Source organism: Eschrichtius robustus, chromosome 9 (genome assembly GCF_028021215.1).
Source record: "Eschrichtius robustus isolate mEscRob2 chromosome 9, mEscRob2.pri, whole genome shotgun sequence".
NCBI classification, from domain to species: Eukaryota; Metazoa; Chordata; class Mammalia; order Artiodactyla; family Eschrichtiidae; genus Eschrichtius; species Eschrichtius robustus.
The window spans coordinates 123948999-123972524 of record NC_090832.1 but is presented as its reverse complement, the minus strand read 5'-3'; the positions used below and the strand labels follow the sequence as shown (position 1 = coordinate 123972524).

The window sequence follows — 23526 nt, the reverse complement described above, 5'->3', positions numbered from 1 at the left end:
AACCGGAGTTTTTATGAAACATCAAGATGCAAAGGGAGAATGGCATTACATCTTAAGGCATGAGGCCTGTTTGAATAAAATGCACATTACTATTTCCCTTTTGAGAACTACTATATCAGAATCTCTGGGGTGTGGTTCAGGGATCTGTGTTTTTCCAAGGCCTTCTAGGTAACCTTGAGACAGATAATCTATAGATCTCAGGTACGAGTAACCCTGGAAAGGGAGAAGGAGAGAGAGCTAGTCCCTTATAACAGGAATTTAAAATGGCTTTGTTACAGTGGCTGCACAGTGAATTTGGAAGCCAGTTTCGAAAGAGAAGCAGATTAGTTTATTTAATTTCTCTCTGCCCCATAAAAATAGTATTAAAATCTATGTGAAGAAAAATAATTCCTGACTGAAGCCTAGGAGGAATTCATCCTGGGGATTCTTTCAAAAGGGACAATGAGTAGGCAGTTAAATACCCGAGGTTTTAATTTCACCTCTACAATAGCCAAGGGCATCACATTAAATCTCAACCTTTAGAAGACGTTTCTGCAAGAAGCTAAGGTAATCCAGGAACATTGCTCTCTTATGATATAACTTGAAACAGAGGTGAAGCTGGAGAAATGGATATTTAACTATCCTTTCAACCAATGCCTTCAGACATCAAATGTTTCAACCAAGTTTTAGGCAAAGACCGAATAGCAAACAGTGTTTAAACTCTCTTCCCAGGGCCAACGGCACCAAAATTCTTTGTCGTGGGTAAAAGTAGGTACCACACATCTTGGGTCCCAGAAGTACACATGGCAAAGTTGACATCATGAATATTTGAAGGTCGACTTTGGGTCTAGAAAGCACCGACCCCCCCCCCCCCAAAAAAAAGACCCCTACCATCTGCCATCTCCATTTTGTAGCTCTATCTGCCCTTATCCTATTTTCAGTTATTTTTGAAGACATATGCCCCAGGGCTCTGATGATGTCCTGGTAGGCTGTGGAGGTGAGGCTAACTGCAGCCCCTTCCCTCCCTGTGACTTTCATCTGTCAAGGTTGTTCCCTACTGAGACTTGCTCCCAGTAGCACCGAGGAACTGGGAGGACCGATGTTCCTTATTCCGGGTTTATCAGATGCCCGAGAGCCTGAGGCACACGCCCAACTCATTTTGAAGTATAGTTGAACTTGAGCTTGACCGTCACCTTCATTTCTTTTTTATTTTTTTGTGACCTCCTCTCTCAAGCTTCGTATCACGAGAAAGCAACCAAACTTTCATACTAAGAAGGAAATAAAATATGATCCTGAATTTGATAAAGAAAATCAGCAGTTTGCCTGAGCTCTCCTATAATTTGTGCCATGAACTCATTTTCTCCATGTGAATGATGATAGGTAGGGTCAGTGTTGGTGATGACTGACTGTCCAGCTGCAAATAAAACATTAAAATGCAGAGGGAGAATGGTCTTACACCTAGAGAGTTAAAGCACCAACAGGCTATCTTTTGTTCATTATAAATTTAGAGTTATAAATTCTTTAAGAGATTATAAAATGTTTAAGTAGCCTGTCGAAGTTTTATATATTGGCTCAAGGCTTTCCTTGAAACTCACTAACTGCAAGGGGTGAGGGGTGGAAACTGACTTCATTATAAGGAAGAAGGCATTGCCAGCTCAAATTGCTTCTTAAAATTGAAACAAGGTTTTAGTTTGTTTTATTTTCCAGTTATAGTTACCATTCAAACATAGACTATTTAAAGGAACAGTTCCTTATGTTTTCCTAATACATAGAACATCTTTCTGGAGATTTATAAGTTTAAAGTCTTCATATAAATTTGTTTTTTTTCCCTAATTTTTCTGTTACTGCCATCTGAAATACTTGTTAAAGTGAAGATTCATAAACACAATCCCCAAGAGATTATCTTTCTTCATTTAAAAATCATTTACCTGTGTTTAAAGTCACCCAGAAGAAATATGTTTTACTTACTTTTTCTTTGAAGTTCCTTAAAGCTGGACAAAAGCCCCAGAGAAGTAATTTTAGAAACGCTCTAGATAACACCCTGTGTCTGGCCATGCCTATCCTATAAAAGGATAAATGAATCATGCAAATACATTCCATTAGTGACCTTGTTATAAATTCCATTTTTACCACATTCATGAGAAAGTCCTAATTTTCAAATGCCTTAAGACGGATGCTACCCTCAAAAATGCACCCGGAAGGCACACAGGAGACTAATAATCTGATATATACAGGGTTTATTTGGTCCAACCAAGGGTTTTCTATGTCTATTTTCAGTGTATCAAGTGCAAAAAGAAAAAGGAAATTTGTACAGCAGCCAAAACCCCTTTTCAGCAATGCTCACTTTCTCAACAAAGTTTTTTGCTAAGTTCAAGTTGCCGGGGTTTGACTGTTGGCAATATTGACGTTCACTGCTTGCTTCAAAAGCTTTGTCCAGGCACTTTTTTTTCCTCTAGCTTTTAGAAGAAGGTGCTGTTATGAAATCTTAGAAGCTCCTTCACAAGGGGTTAAATCGGATTTTTCCATCAGTTTGAGTTCAGATGTGAATCTGTTGAATCAGCTGGTGCTGATGACTTGGTCCTAAGCCCCGTTCTGAGATCTGCTGATTTGCCACTATTTGAAATTGCTGTACGGGTTTGTGGCCACCGTGCTGAGGTACGTAGGCTCCAGCAGAACACAATGCCAAGCTCTTCGTCTTGGCTTTTCTGTAACAGAAATGAGGCAGGACACCTGGTTTCAGCACAGACAAGTCCTGAATATGTCACCTGGTCCCAGGGGCAGGTTCATCGACCCTATTGGATTAATCTGAATGTTGTCACATACTGTCTTGTTTTTGGCCCCTTTGGTGACATTTGAAATCAATGTAATTCATCAGTGCAACAGAACTGTGTTGCATTATCCTTGCGTTCACATGTTTGATTCTTAATTGGTATGAATCTGAGAAATTATCAAGAGAATCAGAGTCAAGGCAAATAGGAACACTGCAGGATTTAACTCATTCCACACAGATAATCCATTTAGGGGATTTGGCTACCATGTACAGATAAATAGGGACATAAAGCAAAAGAAACCTTTATCGTACTTTGAGGCATTTTTGGTATATTGGTAGAAGTTGCTCTTTGATCATTAACAGATACATTTTTTTCTGATCTGTCGTCAAGGCTTCTGGTGTCGATAGCTGCTGGTAGTTTTTGCTTTTCCTGTATGCTAAGGTGACAAAAGCCAATATAAATAAATTCAGTTCAAAGAAATTCTCAGTTCAACTGACTCAGTGCTTGAGGGGTAGCAATCTTTCAGGGCTGCAAAAATAGAGGCCAGACACAGACACCAAAGAAGGGTGAGAATGGCATTTCATAATTTCAGAAGATAAGAGGCCTAGTACTTCTCATTTTCTTAAAGGGAATAGTAGTTGTATGTATGCTGTTAGCAGCATTTGAAATAGTTAATAATTCCTATGACATTTTGCATTTAAAAAAAGTAAACAGATGCCTTTAGTTCAATTCTTGTTAGTGTAAGCATGTTCTGTAGCGACTGGGTTTGTGTATTCTGTGTGTATTTCTATGCTAAATCCAGTTATATGACTAGAAAAAGGGCAAAAATGGGTTTGTTGTAAAGTAGTAGACATAGGGAGCCCAAGTCCTCTAGCTGTTTAAGGCACATGCATAGGAAAATAAGTATTTTTCAAAAAATTAATAAAGCTGAGGGAAAAATTAAGAAATAGGTCGTTAAATAAATAAAATCAATACCAAGTGTTAGTGTCCTCAAAGGATTTTGCTAGATAAATATGCTACATTCCATTATATTTGTCCTTAGAACATGAGCTACTTCCAGAAGGTCTTTTTCCCTCTCGTTTTTAATAGGCACCAGATTCTTAGACTTTAGGTGAGAAAGTGGTATATGTCAATGGTAATGATTTGAGGGCATTTACTGATTAATTTTATCATCATGGAAGTGTTAAGTGAGAATTCACATTCATCTGAGATAAAAGAATGCAGACACTCCTGTCTGCCCATGTAAAATTTCCTAAGTTTATTTGCTTTCTTTCTACTTCACTGAGCAAACTTAATCTCAAATTTAAACTCGTATTATGGTTGTGCCTATCTTTAAAAGAACTTTTCAAAACAAAAACATCTAAATCTTTGAAGCTGCTCATTTAAAGTACAGCTTGCTACATAAAAAAGCAATCTGTATCAGAGTATGATTAAGCTACACAAGTTCTGTAAATACAGTAAATGTCAGTAATTTGGAACAATTTGAGTAGTCTGAATTCAGGACAAATTTTAATTGCAGAGTCCTTTGAAAAACATCCAATCATATTATTTTCAAGTAACTGTACAGAAAGGAAGCAAACATATACATTCTTTCTGTAGAGGAGATTTTAGGAAAATTGCTATAAAGGACATATGTGGGATTTGTAACTACACTGTCTATACTTATAGATATGTTAAATGATGGAGTGTTTTCACAAAATGCTATTTTTAGGAGTTTCCCCAATTTCTCCTTTATAGATTTGTTTACTCAGAAAACACATTCCAAGGTGGGAGGGGAGGTATACAAGTAATACTAAGTGCCTGACAAATGATTGCAGTATCAAAATTCATGCAAGATTCTGTCCAGTAAATGGGCTCTTAGGAAAGGCTGTTCTCCAGAAGGTCCTTATTAATTCAAAATGATAACCCAAGAGATGAAACAATAAGTCATGTGGTACCAGTGCCTACAACATCTGCATTACAGTATAAAATGACTGCTAAAAAGTCAAAATTGTCATTACGAAGGTAATATGTAAAAAGAATGGTGACTGTGAAAGAATTGACTAAACACAATTACTTGCAGTAGAAAATAAATATAAATTAATTCTAAAACAATATGTAAATATGTTTCTGGTCTTTTAGCAAGCAATTACTATACGTAGTGTTGTGTTAGGTAAATAATGCTTGTCCTTTTGCTGTAACATTATATTATTTATTTATTTATTCACTCATTTAACAAATATTTTTTGAGCCTTGACCATATGTCCAGGCATTGATGGAAAATTTAAAATAAACAAACAAGGAAACAAATATCGCCCCACCAAAAAAAAAGAAAAAACCTCCACATTCCTGCTGTAAATCAGGATAAAAGAAGATAAGCAAGTGATTATAATACAATGTTATACACCTATGGGAGATGTTCATTTATTTATTCACGTAACAAATATTTTATTGAGCTCCTACTATGTGACAAGTACTGGTCTAGGTATTGGGCATACAGTGGTCATCAGGACTCTGCCTTCGTGGACCTCCTCCCATGAAATATCAAAAAATTTGAGCTTTAAATGAAGACCTGAAGCACATTCTGAAGGGATGTGTTTAAATAGCATATTGCAAATCACATTCTGGGCAGAAGAAAAATCCTGTGCACAGAACAGTGATATTACTGCTCAGACATAAAGAGGAGAATGTGGATGAGATATTCTGTGCAGCTGGAGTGTGAAGAAGGAGGTTAGAGCCACAAAGTGAGCCATCGTGATAAATTGAAGTGGGGTAACCAGTAGGGACCAACGATGGTTGTTAAGCCTGCAAGCAACAGGATTTATTTTTATTTTTGTGCAGATGACTTTCTCACCTATGGGGTCGATGTATTGGAGGGACTGAGGAGACCAGTTAGAAAGGTGTTATAATAGTCAACTATATGATCCAGCAATCCCACTCTTGGGCCTATATCTGGAGAAAAACATGGTTCGAAAGGATACACGCACCCCAGTGTTCATTGCAGAGCTGTTTGCAATAGCCAAGACATGGAAGCAACCTAAATGTCCATCGACAGAGGAGCGGATAAAGAAGATGTGGTACATATATACAATGGAATATTACTCAGCCATTAAATAGAATGAAATAATTCCATTTGCAGCAACATGGATGGACCCAGAGATTATCATACTAAGTGAAGTAAGCCAGACAAAGACGAATAGCATATGATATCACTTATATGCAGAATCTAAAAAAAAAAAAAAGATACAAATGAATTTATTTACAAAACAGAAACAGACTCAGAGAACGAATTTATGGTTACCTGGGGGAAGGGTGGAGGGGAGGAATATATTGGGAGTTTGGGATTGACATGTACACACTGCTGTATTTAAAATAAAATGCCTTTCCATGGAAAAAAAATAGTCAGCTGAGAGATGGTGGATGCCTGAGCTATGGCAGCAGCAATAACAGCCATGACCCGTCCCTATTTACTATCCCTAAGTGCCATGTACTTATAATCTAGTGAGTCAATAATGCCTGAAATTCTCATTTTCTACATGCTATATCTTTGGTCACTTTGTTTTAATATTTTTGAATCATTTAGATAAACTTTCATCGATAATATGTTTTTAATAAACAAAAGTATAAAATATATGAATTATTACTAAATATCAAAATTCGAGCAGCCATAAAAAACAATATGACTGCCCAGTATCTTTTAATACCTGTGTGCAAGTTCCCCCTTAACTATTATCTTTTTAAAAATGCTTTAGAACATTTTATCTATTATCAGGCATATGAACTTTAAAATAATTTCATCAAGTTCCAAAAACAATCTCATTGGAATTTTTATTAGACTCATGAAACCTAAAATTAATTTGCTTAGATGATATCTTCAAAATATTCAACCTTATTTTCTAGAAATTTGGCATATTCTTCCAATTATTAAAGTTTTCTCTTAGAGTTTTATAGTTTTTCCCCTACAGGCCTCTGAAGAAAGATTATCTTATATATTTTAGATTTATGGTCGCTATTGTGAGATGGGTCTTACTGATTCCTGCTGAAATAGAAGTTAGCTGTTGATGTTTCTGTATTATATAACCAACAAATTTACTAAATTATCTTATTAATTCTAAAAGCTTTTACTTGATTTGGTGGGTGATGGTGAGGTTCTAGCACCTTTATGTCTATAGTTTTCAAAAGTTATATGACTAGTTTCTGTTTCATATCATGATGGGCATCTTTATTTAGTTCCTAATTTTAATACAATCTCAAGTGTTCATCACACTTCTGGTATTTTCACTGTTAGCAATGAGACTGGTTTTTGGTTTTCACTATAGATTCTTAGCAATAAAATATCACAGTAAAAGATTTCTGCATTTTAATCCAGACTTCCATATCTGAGATAAATCCTACTTAGTCATTATGGAGAGTTATTTTTCCTCAAGTATTTAGTCTTTTTCTTTAAGGCTGAACTTTGAATTGAATCATGAAAATATCTTGTCTTTATTTGTTAAATTTTCTCTGAATCTTTAGTTTAGTTGAATATTTTCATTCTCAAAGGCTAAAATATTCTGTATTATTTCTTTAAATAAGAGAAGAACAATCCCTAATTATTCTTTTCACAAGCACTCTTTTAATCTCAGAACTTGCAGTAAAGTACAGTAGTGATATCAAATTATTTCCCTTTTTATATTGGCAAATATAGTTATACAGATCATGTCCTCATTCTGATATAGAACTTTGTAAAAATTCTTAATGACATTTACGTTAATGTGTTTATTTTAATTCTTGAGTTTTGCTTTGTAGAATTAAGCTTCTAATTCAGTTATTTTTCAAAGCAGAATAGTAAGGGGTAGGGTTAAAGGTCTTGGGCTCACTAGATTATCTGATTTTCAAGTCCTGGCTCTGCCTCTTACAAGCTGTGTGACTTTAGAAAACTTACTTAACTGTTCTGGGCTCAGCTTCCTTATATGAAATGGGAATAAGATACTATGTATAAGGTTATTGTGAGTGAAATAAATTAATACATATGAGGTTGATTGAACAGTACCTTGCTATTGTAAGTGTGGTTAATTTTATAACTTTCCCTTCAAAACCTAGGCATGTCAAATCTTATGAAACATCTGAAATAGCCTGCAACAACATACTATCCTCTTTTCACCCTCTTTTCTCAGCTAAAATTATTCTCTTAACCATACTATTCCCTACGAGTACCTTGTACTGAAATTCTTTTTTCTTTCACTTGTTCATCCAGCCTCTTCCTTTCACTTGTTCGTTCTTTCTGCTATACTTCAAATATGTTTAGTTTCAAAACTAAGGGTCAAACAATATGGTCAAATGCAAGATTTGACAATGGCTAGGAGACTGGAAATGAGATAACCTAAGGCCCTATTTGTCTTTCCTGCAGGGTTATTCAAATGGGAGAAATTAAGAACTGGAACCAGTAAGAGAGAAAACTGGGAGGAATACAAGGAGAAAAACAAAACAGAACAAACATCAGCTTCTGTTTCTTCTTACTCCCCAGTTTCTCATTCTGGGCAGAGGTGAGAGCAAACGAGACATCTATTTCACATCCTTATTGTCTACTTCCCCTTCTTATTCTTTCAGTTAACTTCCAGTGGACACTTTAGCACCCAGACTTTCATAGGCTCTCAGGGGTGTCTCAAGGTTGCTATGACTCAGAGAGCTATATGCAAGGCATTTCCTATCTGCAAAACAGTGGCCTAACAATCTGGAATGGCTCTGTAAAAATTCTAGAGCACAGGGCCTTCACAGAATCTTTTTTTACAAAATGAAGCTTTAATATTTCTAATTTAATTAGGTGGTAAAGGTTATCGTGGTTTTGGTACCTTCATTTTTTAATGGACTATTTTGGGAAAATCTTCTTCATTTGCCTTATTTTCTTAATTAATGGCTATGGAGGAAGCTTTCGGGGTGACCTTACAATACAAATAATACCTAACACTTGGAGAATGTTTACCAGGCCAGGCACTGTTCTGTGTGTTTTACACAAAGCAATTCATTCAATCTTTGCAGCAACTCAGTGAAGTAGGTACTATTTTCATCCCCATTTCATATATTAACAAACAGACACAGAAAGATTAAATAATTTCTCCAAGGGGGGAAAAAAAGCTAGTAATTGGCAGCACCAAGTTCAAAGGCAAGCTTGATGCCATTGAAAACTGTGATTAGAGAAGAGAGAGAGGAAACAGACATGCAGAAAGAAGCAGAGATCCTCAGGACCAGACCGAAATTGTCCTTGGATTGTTTGAGACACTCAGATATGATAAATCTCTCTGCCCCGCCTTCTTTTTTTAAACTTGTAGGAGGTCTGACCTATGTTCTTATTACTGGCAGCTAAAAGTCCAAGCTAATACACAAGTCATAGAAAAAAGATGAAATGCTTTTAAGAGTGTAATTTTTTTTCTAATAATCAATTCCAGAATAAGCTCTTTGATATTTGTTATAAAATACTACATATAAACACAGAGTAATTATTGTTTGGTTTTTATACTGAAATATTGTAACTCAATCTTGGTCTTTAAGAGGAGGTTGGGAATTTTAGTCAGCCCTGCTTTTCTTGACTTTCTCCCCAAAAACTGTAAAGGTAACATATAATGGTATATAAATACTAGCATAGCAGCACAGTCTAAAGCCTTTAGAATTAAGCCAATTATATATGTTTAGTAATTATGGAAACTCTTCCACTAGAGAAAAATGATGTAGTCGAAATGAAACCTTGTTCATTGTAAAGAAAACTGTTCATGTAAAGAAATACTGTGCTTGGCATCAAATATTTCTCTTATTGATCTTTCTCCTTAAAAGTAAAAGCTGACTTTAACATGCAAATTTTTTCTACTATCTAGATCATTCACTTGGTTCCCTATACTTTTGAAGCAGCACCCAAAGTAGCCTTTCTATTGAAATAAGCTGGAAGGGTATGAATAAATATTCTATTTATCAGCATATTTTGGGAAAGGAGATGAAGAAAAGATTGACTCTGAGCCCTCTGAATAAGCTTAATGAAAAAGCAGTTTCCTCATATTTCTAGTTCTGGTTTGAAAGTGATTAATCTCAAATAGATGCTCCTGATGAAAGCTAGTAAGACTGTGAAAGTCATGAAGAAAACTACTTTTTGGCCTTAGAATCTAAACGGATGAATATCTTCATGGCCAGTCCATCAAACAGTAAACCTCCATTCAACACTGTATCCATACTACCTAGCAGAGTAGCTGAAACATTACAAATGCTTAATAAATATTAGTTGTATGAGAAATTCAAGTATTTACAACATGTCTGCCCTTTATTTTATGTACTATTACAATGAGGTCCTCTTCATCATGGTGTGTCTTAGGGGGGCTTCAATACCTGTTTTGAATTTGCATAGACACTTAGTCTACAAAGCATTCAGGGAACAACCTATGTTTTATTTTTATCCATATACCAACATCAGAGTAAACACTCAGAATATTTGAGATGATATTTTTAGTGCAGCAGTTACTAAAAACTTCTCCAATTTTGAGTACAAATTGTGAGTACAATCTTAGTTCCACTGTTAAAATGAGATTGTGAAAAATTTGTTCATTAGCACCAGGCATCATTTAAGGAGAAATCAGCAAGAAAAAGAACTGGATACTTTTAACTTTTTATTTTGGAAAAATGTTATATTTATAGCAAAATTGTAAAGATAGTACAGAGAGTTCCCATATGCCCTTCATCCAGCTTCCCCTAATGTGGTTATATTTTATATAACCACACTGCGTTTGTCGAAACTAAGAATTTAACATTAGTACATTATTGACTAAACTGCAGACTTTACTCAGATTTCACCATTTTTTCTACTGAAGTCCACTGTTTATCTAGGATTTAACCCAAATCCAAGGTAGCACATTGCATTTAGTCTTTATATCTTCTTGAGCTCCTACAATATGTGACAGTTTCTCAGTCTTTCCCTTATTTTTTTATGATCTTGATTTTTGATGAGTAATGATCAGGTGTTCTGTATAATTTCCCTCGATCTGTTTGATCAATTTCATGACTAAACTGGAATTGTGGGTTTTAGGGTAGAATAACACAGAGGTGAGGTGCCTTTCTCATTGCATCATATCAAGGGATTATGATATCGACATGACTTATCACTAGTGAGGTTAACCTTGACCACTTAATTAAAGCAGTGTCTTCCATGTTTCTCTACCCTCACGTTACTATTTTTTTTTTTAAATAAATTTATTTATTTATTTATTTATTTTTGGCTGTGTTGGGTCTTCGTTTCTGTGCGAGGGCTTTCTCCAGTTGCGGCGAGCGGGGGCCACTCTTCATCGCGGTGCGTGGGCCTCTCACTGTAGCAGCCCCTCCCGTTGCGGAGCACAGGCTCCAGACACGCAGGCTCAGTAGTTGTGGCTCACGGGCTTAGTTGCTCCGTGGCATATGGGATCTTCCCAGACCAGGGCTCGAACCCATGTCCCCTGCATTGGCAGGCAGATTCTCAACCACTGCGCCACCAGGGAAGCCCATCAAGTTACTATTTTTTACATTTTTATCTTTTGGGAACAAGTCACTAAGTCCACTCCACATTCAAGAGGATTGGAATTAGGCTCCACTTCCTACAGGTAGGGAATATATGCTATTTGGGATTCCTCTGTAAGGATCATTTATTCTTTCTCTTCCATCTTTTTTTACATTAATGTGGACTCATGGATATTTGTTTCATTCTTTGGGTAATAGTAATTCAATACCATGGTTATTTATTTTGTTGCTCAAATTGTTCCACCTCTGGCCACTGGAAACTTGGGTGGATTCCTGTGTCTTTTGAATCCACCTTTTTTTTTTTTTCCACATCCTTAATTTCTGGAGTTGTAAGGTGCTCCAGAGACATCTTGTACTTTCCCTACCTTAGTTCTAGGATCAGCCATTTCCCAAGAAGCACTGGTTCCTTTTACTGGAGACTAGTATTTAGAAACCAAGATCTGAGTATAGATGTGCTCCTGGGACGTCACTGCTTCTAGATTCTATTAGTGAACAGAACTAAAAAATATAAGTGTGTGTATATATATATATATATGTTTATATATATATACATACACATATATATAGTAACCCATGTACACACACACACACATATATATATTTATTTTTATATCTATTTGTATGCATGTTTAAATAAACATAAGTTCCTACTGGTATCTCTGACTCTAATTCATTCCAGGTTCCCCCCTTCTTTATTTGTAACTTTTTTGACTGTCTGTAAGAAACCTGGCTCCCCTTAAAAGCAATTTATTTAGTTATTCAACCGTAGTATGCATATAAAGTAGTTTCAGAATTACTAATTTGTACCCTGTGAGAAGGAAATTTACCAACCAGAGCACAATGTTTATGTATAGTTCTTTTTGTCTTTATCCTTTCAGTATTCAGTCAAAACACCATTTTTCCAAGTTGCTTGTATCAGGGGACTCCGGATAATTTAAGGCAAAAGTAATTGAAAAGATAGAATATGAAATGACATAGATTCAGGTAAAGAAATGAAGAAATGCCAAACTCTCAGGGGTATAAATGAGAGTTGAAGTAAACCGCCAGTCTGACCAGGCTGATATATATGTATTGGTCTTCTGGGGACATCTCTCTCTCCTTCATTTCTTCAAGAGGCTTATAATAGGTGGAATCATAAGATTACTTTCCATTTTGTACTTCTCTTGCTATTTGAAGATCTCATTTGAGAAGAAAAGACAGAGAGATGAAGAGAAAGGTGAGATTTTTATTGGGCCTGATAATACAGTACTCCTAAAAATTGTTATTTGCTCTTTTTTTTAATTCTTTTAAAATTGCACACGATCATTGTAAATAAATTTGAATAAGTGTCAACAACATCTACTTACTACCATTTCTTAGTCCATAGGGGGTTCCCTGTACCTACTTAGGTTCTTGATCTGGTCCTTCTTATTACAGCAAGAAAATGGCCAGATTTAGTATAGTTTAAAAGATCAAAAGAGGGAAGACAGCAGAAGCAATAAGAACTACAATTCTGCAGCCTGTGGAATGAAAACCACATTCACAGAAAGATAAACAAAATGAAAAGGCATAGGCCTATGTATCAGATGAAGGAACAAGATAAAACCCCAGAAAAACAACTAAATGAAGTGGAGATAGGCAACCTTCCAGAAAAAGAATTCAGAATAATGATAGTGAAGATGATCCAGGACCTCGGAAAAAGAATGGAGGCAAAGATCGAGAAGATGCAATCAATTTTTAACAAAGACCTAGAAGAATTAAAGAACAAACAAAGAGAGATGAAGAATACAATAACTGAAATGAAAAATACACTAGAAGGAATCAATAGCAGAATAACTGAGGCAGAAGAATGGATAACTGACCTGGAAGACAGAATGGTGGAATTCACTGCCGTGGAACAGAATAAAGAAAAAAGAATGAAAAGAATGAAGACAGCCTAAAGAATGAAGACAGCCTAAGAGGCCTCTGGGACAACATTAAACACAACAACAGTTGCATTATAGGGGTCCCAGAAGGAGAAGAGAGAGAGAAAGGACTCGAGAAAATATTTGAAGAGATTATAGTTGAAAGCTTCCCTAACATGGGAAAGGAAATAGCTACCCAAGTTCAGGAAGCACAGAGTCCCAGGCAGGATAAACCCAAGGAGAAACACACTGAGACACATATTAATCAAATGGACAGAAATTAAAGACAAAGAAAAATTATTAAAAGCAACCAGGGAAAAATGACAAATAACATACAAGGGAACTCCCATAAGGTTAACAGCTGATTTCTCAGCAGAAACTCTACAAGCCAGAAGGGAGTGACACGATATATTTAAAGTGATGAAAGGGAAGAACCTACAACCAAGATTACTCTACCCGGCAAGGATCACATTCAGATTTGACAGAGGAATCAAAAGCTTTACAGACAAGCAAAAGCTAAGAGAATTCAGCACCACCAAACCAGCTCTACCACAAATGCTAAAGGAACTTCTCTAAGTGGGAAACACAAAAGAAGAAAAGGACCTACAAAAACAAACCCAAAACAATGAAGAAAATGGTCATAGAAACATACATATCGATAATTACCTTAAATGTGATTGGATTAAATGCTCCCACCAAAAGACACAGGCTTGCTGAATGGATACAAAAACAAGACCCATATATCTGCTGTCTACAAGAGACCCACTTCAGACCTAGGGATACATACAGACTGAAAGTGAGGAGATAGAAAAAGATGTTCCAAATGGAAATCAAAAGAAAGCTGGAGTAGCAATACTCATATCAGATAAAATAGACTTTAAAATAAAGAATGCTACAAGAGACAAGGAAGGACACTACATAATGATCAAGGGATCAATCCAAGGAGAAGATATAACAATTATAAATATATATGCACCCAACATAAGAGCACCTCAATACATAAGGCAAATGCTAACAGCTCTAAAAGGGGAAATCGACAGTAACACAATAATAGTGGGGGACTTTAACACCTCACTTACACCAATGGACAGAACATCCAGACAGAAAATTAATAAGGAAATACAAGCTTTAAATGACGCAATAGACCAGATAGATTTCATTGATATTTATAGGACTGTCCATCCAAAACCAGCAGATTACACTTTCTTCTCAAGTGCACACAGAACATTCTCCAGGATAGATCACATCTTGGGTCACAAATCAAGCCTTGGTAAATTTAAGAAAATTGAAATCATATGAAGCATCTTTTCTGACCACAATGTTATGAGATTACAAATCAATTACAGGGAAAAAAACGTAAAAAACACAAACATATGGAGGCGAAACAATATGTTACTAATTAACCAAGACATCACTGAAGAAATCAAAGAGGAAATCAAAAAATACCGAGAGACAAATGACAATGAAAACACGACGATCCAAAACCTATGGAATGCAGCAAAAGCAGTTCTAAGAGGGAAATTTATAGAAATACAATCCTACCTCAAGAAATAAGAAAAATCTCAAATAAATAATCTAACCTTACACCTAAAGCAACTAGAGAAAGAAGAACAAACAAAACCCAAAGTTAGTAGAAGGAAAGAAATCATAAAGATCAGAGCAGAAATAAATTAAATAGAAACAAAGGAAACAATAGCAAAGATCAATAAAATTAAAAGCTGGTTGTTTGAGAAGGTAAACAAAATTGATAAACCTTTAGCCAGACTCATCAAGAAAAAGAGGGAGAGGACTCAAATCAATAAAATTAGAAATGAAAAAGGAGGAGTGACAACGAACACCACAGAAATACAAAGCATCATAAGAGACTACTACAAGCAACTCTATGCCAATAAAATGGACAACCTGGAAGAAATGGACACATTCTTAGAAATGTATAACCTTCCAAGACTGAACCAGGAAGAAATAGAAAATATGAACGGACAAATGACAAGTAATGAAATTGAAACTGTGATTAAAAATCTTCCAACAAACAAAAATCCAGGACCAGACAGCTTCACAGGTGAATTCTATCAAACATTTAGAGATGAGCTAACACCCATCCTTCTCAAACTTTTCCAAAAAATTGTGGAGGAAGGAACACTCCCAAACTCATTCTATGAGGCCACATCACCCTGATACCAAAACCAGACAGAGATAATACAAAAAAAGAAAATTACAGACCAATATCACTGATGAATATAGCTGCAAAAATCCTCAACAAAATACTAGCAAAGAGAATCCAAGAACACATTAAAAGGATCATACGCCATGATCAAGTGGCATTTATCGCAGGGATGCAAGGATTCTTCAATATACAGAAATCAATCAGTGTGATACACCATATTAATAAATTGAAGAATAAAAACCATATGATCATCTCAATAGATAAAAAAACAGCTTTTGACAAAATTCAACACCCATTTATGATAAAAACTCTTCAGAAAGTGGGCAGAGAGGGAACTTACCTCAATATCATAAAGGCCATATACAACAAACCCACATCATTCTCAATGGTGAAAAACTGAAAGCATTTCCTCTAAGGTCAGGAACAAGTCAAGGATGTCCGCTCTTGCCACTATTATTCAACATAGTATTGGTAGTCCTAGCCATGGCAATCAGAGGAGAAAAAGAAATAAAAGGAATACAAATTGGAAAAGAAGTAAAACTGTCACTGTTAGCAGATGACATGATACTACACATAGAGAATCCTGAAGATGCCACCAGAAAACTACTAGAGCTAATCAATGAACTTGGTAAAGTTGCAGGATACAAAATTAATGCACAGAAATCTCTGGCATTTCTATACACTAACAATGAAAGATCAGATAGAGAAATTAAGGAAACAATCCTATTCACCATTACAACAAAAAGAATAAAATACCTAGGAATAAACCTACCTAAGTAAGTAAAATACCTGTACTCAGAAAACTATAATACCCTGATGAAAGAAATCAAAGATGACACAAACAAATGGAGAGATATACCATGTTCTAGGATTGTAAGAATCAGTATTGTGAAAATGACTATACTACCCAAAGCAATCTACAGATCCAATGAAATCCCTATCAAGTTACCGATGGCATTTTTTACAGAACTAGAACAAAAAAATCTTAAAATTTGTATGGAGACACAAAAGACCCCTAATAGCCAAAGCAATCTTGAGGGAAAAAAACGGAGCCAGAGGAATCAGGCTCCCTGACTTCACACTATACTAGAAAGCTACAGTCATCAAGACAATATGGTACTGGCACAAAGACAGAAATATAGATCAATGGAACAGAATAGAAAGCCGAGAGATAAACCCACACACCTATGGTCAACTAATCTGTGACAAAGGAGGCAAGAATATACAATGGAGAAAATACAGTCTCTTCAATAAGTGGTGCTGAGATAATTGGACATCTATACATAAAAGAATGAAATTAGAACACTCCCTAACACCATACACAGAAATACACTCCAAGTGGATTAAAGACCTAAATGTAAGACCGGACACTATAAAACTCTTAGAGGAAAACATAGGAAGAACACTCTTCGACATAAATCACAGCATGATCTTTTCTGACCCACCTCCTAGATTAATGGAATAAAAACAAAAATAAACAAATAAGACCTAATGAAACTTAAAACTTTTTCACAGCAAAGTAAACTATAAACAAGACAAAAAGACAACCCTCAGAATGGGAGGAAATGTTTGCCAATGAACAAAGACAAAGGATTAATCTCCAAAATATATAAACAGCCCATGCAGCTCAATATTAAAAAGCAAACAACCCAATCAAAAAACGGGCAGAAGAACCTAAATAGACATCTCTCCGAAGAAGACATACAGATGGCCAAGAAGCACATGAAACGCTGCTCAACATCACTAATTATTGGAGAAATGCAAATCAAAACTACAGTGAGGTATCACCTCACACAGGTTAGAATGGGAATCATCAGAAAATCTACAAACAACAAATGTTGGAGAGGGTGTGGAGAAAAGGGAACCCTCTTGCACTGTTGGTGGGAATGTAAATTGATACAGCCACTATGGAGAACAGTATAGAGGTTCCTTAAAAACTAAAAACAGAATTACTATATGACCCAGCAATCCCACTACTGGGCATATACCCAGAGAAAACCATAATTCAAAAAGACACATGCACCCCAATGTTCATTGCAGCTCTATGTACCATAGCCAGGTCATGGAAGCAACCTAAATGCCCATCAACAGACGAATGGATAAAGAAGACATGGTACATATATACAATAGGATATTAGTCAGCCATAAAAAGGAATGAAATGGGGTCATTTGTAGAGACGTGGATGGACCTAGAGACTGTCATACAGAGTGAAGTAAGTCAGAAAGAGAAAAACAAATATCGTATATTAACGTATATATGTGGAATCTAGAAAAGTGGTACAGATGAACCGGTTTGCAAGTCAGAAATAGAGACACAGATGTAGAGGACAAACGTATGGATACCAAGGGGGAAAAATGGGCAGGGGGTTGGTGGTGGTGGGATGAATTGGGAGATTGGAATTGACATATATACACTAATATGTATAAAATGGATAACTAATAAGAACCTGCTGTATAAAAAATAAATAAATTAGATTAAATTAAAAATTTTAAGAAGATCATATATAGCACCTTCTACATGAAGGGTCGGTGAAGACACTGATTATATTTAGTAATAACTTCAATATCATTTTCCCCAGAGACCAATTTAATAGTATACTTCTCTCTTGTGATTTTATGACTTAACAGTTGGAAGGGGCTTCCCTGGTGGCGCAGTGGTTGAGAGCCTGCCTGCCAATGCAGGGGACACGGGTTCGAGCCCTGGTCTGGGAAGATCCCACATGCCGGGGAGCAACTGGGCCCATGAGCCACAACTACTGAGCCTGCGCGTCTGGAGCCTGTGCTCCGCAACAGGAGAGGCCGCGATAGTGAGAGGCCCGCGCGCCGCAATGAAGAGTGACCCCCGCTTGCCGCAACTAGAGAAAGCCCTCGCACAGAAATGAAGACCCAACACAGCTAAAATAAATAAATAAATAAATTTATTTAAAAAAAAAAAAAAACAGTTGGAAGAATTGTTTCAGTTTAGATGTGTCACTAAAGTATAGATTGTTGACTAGCTATGAAAAATTTTTTTAAAAAACTCGTGATGTGATTTAAGATGTTTAAAATTATACTGAATTTGAAAGAAGCAATTATATTTGCATGTTTATTTCAAAATATTGATAATTTAGAAAAACCAAGTCCTATATCAAGTGTCATGAATTCAGTATTATTGTGATTGCTGTTTGGAGTGGAGCAATCTTGTGGCCTTGAAAGAGCCTATAAGAAACATCAGCTAAATTTTAGAATAGATTTTAGAGCCATTTTAAACCATGCTTGGAAATTCCTATAGGAATATCCCTTTTCTCATCAAAAATGTCTTTCAAACTCAATTTTTTTGTGTCTCTAGGTTAAAGTAATGTAGTCCAATAGAGACAAGCCAGGGGAAATGTTATAACATTTTTTGTTGATGTGCATCAAACTATCCTAGTTCAATTTTAATGCTCTACATGTTTTTGTAGAACAAGGAAGATAACTGATTAATACTTAACAGACTTCATTTTTATTAACTAAGATCAAGTTTGGATATGTCCAAATCCATATTCAAAGCAACTGATCCAAGATATGTGACAAAACTTCAACAGATTAAGACAACCACAACAACACTGATAATTTATGTTCTCTGTAGTTAAATATAGTCCCTTGAATCTCTTGGAGGCATGCAATGGAATGGCATGTGCTTGGATTTCAAGTTCTAAGCAGTAAACAGAGATGAGGGACTAGCCAGGATAAATTCATCAGAATTAGATTTGGCTGGCTATGGTCAAATGTGTCCAATATATCAACTCTTACTGTAACATCAGCAGATGACTCTAAAGCCACAGAAAATGCTGCATTTGCAAGGATGGAGGAGGAAAAAACAATTGATGTTGACCTGCCAATTTTCTCACTCTACAAACACATACATATGAGAAGAGATGATTCGACCAATTGAGGAATACATGCCTCTCATATCATTCAAACAAATGCAGTAACTTTTCTAGATTCTTTGAAAAGAATCTGGGTGAGTCTGGCCTTACTTTCTCAACCAGGTTTTGGTTTAACCACCGATAAAAGTGAGGGATATGAAAAGGAAGGGAAAGGAAATTGTTTAGCCATGTGTCAGGTACTAGGCTAGGTCATTTATAGATTATTAAAACAATAACTCCTCCCACCTACACTGCAATGTAGGTATTTAAACCCCCATCGGACAGATAAAAAACAAACTGAAGTTGAAAATGGAAACATACAACCCATTAATGCTGGGATGGGTGCCCTAATACAATATCAGACTATCTCCAAAGTCTTTGCTCTATATACACTATCATGTTTTGGGGAAAATATATTTTGTTTATATTAATTGAGGAAAAATTTAAATAAGAAGGAACTCTTCCACCAAAAGATATTAAATGATTTATGTTAAAGTCCAAGAGGAATGATTCTTTCCAAGTACTCTCTGGTTTGGATTTTACCAGTAAGTATTAAATGCAGCCTCCAATTCATGGTTTTTATAACAAATGACATAATTAGATTCTCTCTTCATGGACAATCTATGTAAATATACTTTTTCAGTTCTTTATTGATCTCATCAAAAAGACCAGCATGGTTTGAATTTTGGAAAACAGTCAGCAAATGGGCTTGCCACTTATGACACACAAAATTAATTTGATGAGGTGCAGATGTTATGGTTTTATGTCTACCAATTACACACCTGCCTGAAAATGTAAAAACCAAGTAACAAACAAGATCACATCACATAAACATACTGATTTTATTTATAACAATGTCTAAAATAAAATTCACCTAATCAATAAATATTTATTGAGTGGCTAATACTGCATTATTCTATACCCTGGAAACCAAATACATTCCTTGATCTTACAGAACAGTTATTCTATTTTGGGGAGACAGCAACTAAACAGATAAGTAATGTAATATCAGACAGTGGTTTGAAAGAAATAAAGCAAAATAGGAAGATACAATGACTATAGGGTGTTCTTATAAGGCCATTGGTCAGTCTCCCTCTTTAAGAAGTTGATTTTTGGCAAATACCCTAAAAAAGTGATGGGGTAATCATGTCCATATCTGGAGGAAGCGAATACCAGACAGAGAGAATGACAGGTGCAAATGCCCCAGGGGAGTCTGCTTTGTGTGTCAAAGGCACAGCAAATGCAACTGGAACAGAGTGAGTAAGAAGGAATGTTGTAGGAGATGAATTTGTGTGATGGGAAACTATGGCAAGGTTTTGAGTAGGAAAATCACTTAATCTGAGATATATTTTTAAAAATTACACTCCGGCTAGTCAAAAACAGTCAGGAGGGGGACACGTGGGGAAACCAGCCAGGAAACTGTTGGAATCGTCAAGGTATTACAAGATCTTCCACCTGCCCCCACTGAAACACTCATCATGTGGAAACTAGTGTTTTAAATCATCCAAATCCTTTCTTAACAGTATGTAAAATTTTGAAATTCCTCAGTTTTTTTTGTTTTATTTTTTTGCTTTTAAATCTCTGTATATTTTACTCAGAACAGGGAAGAATTTATTAAAGAGCTTAAAGTGAGGTTTCACAATGAATTTTCAAAGTACCAAGTGCTGTGAGGATGGTGGCATTTATTTATACATGTTAAAGAACAAAGTGAGAGAGTGGCATGGACTGATATACACAACCAAATGTAAAATAGATAGCTGCTGGGAAGCAGCCGCATAGCACAGGGAGATCAGCTCGGTGCTTTGTGACCACCTAGAGGGGTGGGATAGGGAGGGTGGGAGGGAGACACGAGAGGGAGGAGATATGGGGATATATGTATACATATAGCTGATTCACTTTGTTATACAGCAGAAACTAACACACCCTTGTAAAGCAATTATACTCCAATAAAGATTTAAATTAAAAAAAAGAACCTTGTCAAGAAATAACACCACAAAGGGAGATGTAGCATTTTTGAGTGCTTGGGAGCGTGGCCTTTGCCTCTAGGAAGTTAAGGAGCTCTTATTCTCTTCTTGGTAAACTTCAGTTTGTACATCCCTCCCAGGGCTGTTGCTGGCAAGGGTTTCTCCTAGGTCCCTAACATCCAGATGTAAAGTGATGTGACTCCCGCCCTCCCGGGGTGTTCACTGAGTCGTCAGGTTTGAGAGGGTAGCTGATGAACTACAGGTGCTTGTATACATCCTACTGAATTCAAGGGACTACTGGCTCTGAACGCCATTTCTCATTATGCCTCTGACTAACAATCTCAAGGCACATGAGGGCGTGTGTTCTTTCGAGACAACAGAAGGATCCCTGCCCAGAAAGAGTTGGCTTTGAGTGCAGAAATCACCAGAGAGTGACCCAGGAGGACTCTAGATTGGACACCCCTTCCTCTTCCGTATTGCTGAGATAAGGATAAACATCTGGTTAGCAGAGAGAGTGAGGTGATGAGACAGGAGACGTTGCACTATCACCGAGCCCAGATTTGCCCGTTCGGGTTGAAATTCTTTGACCCTGAGCTAGCAGGTCAATAAAAATCAAACCAACATATGATAGATAAATAACAACAAATACATACAAAATACAACTTGTGGCATGGTATATCTATGTAGGAAACAGAGAATTTCGGTGTCCCACGCATGCCACAAGGGAGTTGAAGAGAGCCTAGGAAAGTTAGTTCAGATTTTACAACTACCTACCTAACCATATCTCTGAGTGCGCTTTAATATTCTTCCTCCTGCCTGAACTCTAGCTGGTGAAGAGGCAGCCCATGAGGCCATCTCCTGCCAGTGTCACACATTTACGGCAGACCAAAGTCCTCCTCCTCCTTCCCACTCTCCCCCACCCCTGCTCTGCTCCTCTAAACATAGCTACTGGAGGGGTAATCAGGTGATCCAGTAAGAAATGTCTCATCCCTGACTCTCTTTTCCCTTTTAGCTTCTTCTCCCATAATCTCCCTAACCCAGAGGGATGGGATTTTCTTTTACTTCTCTTGTCACCTCCGTGGTAGTTCTACCCTCTTGACTAAAGAGTCATTGGTACACTTTAATGACAGTGAGGAGAGAAAGAGCTTTGCTTATCAATAAGCAGACCTATCAGTACTATAACTGTAATCAACCCCTCTCATTGCTTCCAGTTTCCATAGGTTGGTGACTATAAAGTGATGATTCTGCCTCACACTCCCAATTTTGGTTGTGGTCTATTTGATCTAATAGTTGTGTTAATAGATTCTGGGTACTAATTCTGGAGTAGGACATTGTTTCAATAGAATAGGAAACAGAAAAGAAACAGCACAAAAAAGAATAAAGATTAACTTGCTTGCATGTGTGTCTTGCTATTTCAGTAGAAAACTACAATTGGTACAACTCCAGAGCTCAGAAGGTCACCTAAATGTATGCTAGCTGGGTCAATGCTGTGAAGTAAATATTTAGTAAGTGTGTCAATCAATAGTAATCTTTTGTACCATATTTTTCTTTCATGAGATACCATGGCTGGCTAGAGTTCGACTGATTTCAATTCTGAAAAAGAGTAATTGGGATATTTACGAATCCTGGGGGGGAAAGGGCAGTGGGTGAGAATTTGGTACTGAATTGTAACATAATCTCACTTTGAAAGACTGCATTTTTAATTGGGTATTCCCCAAATGCAAATGAAGCTAGTTTTCGGACTCCTAGTTCTAAACTCCTGAAGAGGGGTGGGGTGAGGTAGGGTTGAAGGTCAGGGAGAAACGCATGAGGGAAAAACATATTGAATTTGAGGAGGCTCAATAAATTCCACTGCTTTTTGCCCACACAGCTTTTCCACCAATTGATACATGAGGCCAAAAATTAACTTCATACTGATAAAGGTGACATGGGAGAATGCGACTTAGCTCATGATAGCATTAGGTCCTTACCATCCACTCTGCCCCTGATGACGCATTCCCTGGATCAGGCGGTGCGCCCCCTGGTGTCCAACTGGGAGACCACACATCTCGGAGGAGCCCAGTTCTCTATTGGCAGCCTGGCTTCCCGGAAAAAGCCCAGAAAGTCTCCAAGAGCTGTTTCTTCGTCTAAAGGTACAGCTTCTGATTGAGTTCTTCCTCCTCCTCTACTGGAATTCCCTTCATATGAAAGGAAATATTAGAAGACTGGAAAATTGCTCCCCACCCCCTATAACTACACTGTTGTGAGTGATTTTGCCCTTTTTGTAGAAACGTCTACCTTAACACCAAAGTTTACTCAGGGACCTAACCCCATGAAGATCACATCATATCAGAAAAGGAAAAAAAAAAACAAAAGGCCAGCGGGTAATAGGTGAAAAGACAAGAGAAAGAA

At 36.7% G+C, this 23526-nt stretch overlaps 1 long non-coding RNA gene across 1 annotated transcript in view; it reads left to right on the top strand.

Moving 5' to 3' along the window:
• The window catches only part of LOC137769604 (uncharacterized), a 337859-nt gene extending 315284 nt beyond the window's left edge, over positions 1–22575 (top strand). The window contains exons 6-7 of the long non-coding RNA XR_011075013.1: positions 8119–8254; positions 22554–22575. This is a non-coding gene — a long non-coding RNA (uncharacterized lncRNA). The remainder of the gene's footprint in view (positions 1–8118; positions 8255–22553) is intronic.
• Positions 22576–23526: the final 951 nt, after the last annotated feature.